Source organism: Ursus arctos, unplaced genomic scaffold, assembly GCF_023065955.2.
Source record: "Ursus arctos isolate Adak ecotype North America unplaced genomic scaffold, UrsArc2.0 scaffold_37, whole genome shotgun sequence".
Classification (NCBI taxonomy): domain Eukaryota; kingdom Metazoa; phylum Chordata; class Mammalia; order Carnivora; family Ursidae; genus Ursus; species Ursus arctos.
This window is the reverse complement of record NW_026623053.1, coordinates 4,264,376-4,265,983: the sequence shown is the minus strand read 5'-3', so window position 1 is coordinate 4,265,983 and position 1,608 is coordinate 4,264,376. Positions and strand designations below refer to the sequence as shown.

The 1,608-nt window shown below is 45.1% G+C and overlaps 1 non-coding gene across 1 annotated transcript; it reads left to right on the top strand.

Moving 5' to 3' along the window:
• The first annotated feature begins 478 nt into the window (after window positions 1-478).
• Window positions 479-585, top strand: LOC113248500 (U6 spliceosomal RNA). Its single transcript, XR_003313519.1, has one exon. It is a non-coding gene; the product is annotated as a U6 spliceosomal RNA (small nuclear RNA).
• Window positions 586-1,608: the final 1,023 nt, after the last annotated feature.

Genomic DNA, 1,608 nt, shown 5'->3' with positions numbered 1-1,608 from the left:
CTCTGGAGGCTTCCTCATCACATCACAGCAACATCTGTACTTGGCAGTGACCTTGGCTTTGAGCCTGTCAGCATGCCGACAGAGGAAGCTGTGGGCCTCAGAGAAGCCCGGCTGGTCCATCAGAAGGAGCAAGGAGAGTGTCCATGTCAGAAGCATGTTTTCTTTGAGTCAAAGGAAAAAGGTAGCAAAAAAGAGAAATCTGTCTCCTAGCCCAGAACACCAAATTTTCGTGCGCTCAAAGCCCACCCCTCCCCCTGCAGGTTTACAGACGCTTTCTACTTGTCTCCAAGAACACTTCCCTGCACTCATCCCAGAAAATCATTTTAGGCGATCCTCCTTCCAGTGTTCATCTTCCTTCTCTTCTGTCCAGGTCTTTCTTCCTTCATCTCCTCCTAACCCACTGCTAGGCCCAGGACATTCCTTTGGGGGTTTTTTTGTGTGTTTTTTTGTTTTAATTATTTATTTAAATTCAATTTCAGTGCTTGCTTCGGCAGCACATATACTAAAATTGGAACGATACAGAGAAGATTAGCATGGCCCCTGCGCAAGGATGACACGCAAATTCGTGAAGCGTTCCATATTTTTTGGACTCTGGGAAACAAACTGAGGGCTCCAGAGGGGAGGGGGGTGGGGGATTGGGATAGGCTGGTCATGGGTAGTAAGGAGGGCACGTATTGCATGGTGCACTGGGTGTTATACGCGAATAATGAATCATGGAACCTTGCATCAAAAACCAGGGATGTGCTGTATGGTGACTAATATAGCGAAATAAAAATTATAAAAAAATAAATAAATGCAATTTCATTAATGTATACTGTATTATTAGTTTCAGGAGTAGAATTTAGTGATTCATCAGCTGCATATAATACCCAGATGCCCAGGGCATCAAGTGCCCTCCTTAATGTCCATCACCCACTCCTCCCTTCTCCCCACCTACCTCCCCTCCAGAAACACTCAATTTGTTTCCTAGAGTTCAGCATCTCTTATGGTTTGCCACCCTCTCTATTTTCATCTTATTTTATTTTTCCTTCCCTTCCCCTATGTTCATCTGTTTTGTTTCTTGAATTCCACATATGAGTGAAATCATATGGTATTTGCCTTTCTCTGACTAACTTATTTCACTAAGCATAATAACCCCTAGTTCCATCCAGGACATTCTTAATCATCCTTCTTAAGGAGCACCTGGGTGGCTCAGTCAGTTAAGCATGTGCCTTCAGCTTAGATCATGATCCCAGGGTCCTGGGATCACATCAGGCTCCCTGCTCAGCAGAGTCTGCTTCTCCCTCTCCTCTACCCCTCCCTCCTGCTCATTCTCTCTCTCTCAATCTCTCTCTCTAATATAAATAAAATCTGTTTTAAAAAATCATCCTTCTTAGGGGCGCCTGGGTGGCTCAGTCGTTAAGTGTCTGCCTTCGGCTCAGGGCGTGATCCCAGTGTTATGGGATCGAGCCCCACATCAGGCTCCTCCGCTGGGAGCCTGCTTCTTCCTCTCCCACTCCCCTTGCTTGTGTTCCCTCTCTCGCTGGCTGTCTCTCTCTCTCTCTCTCAAATAAACAAATAAAATCTTTAAAAAAAAAAAAAGAAAGAAAGAAACCAAGCACCATGAAC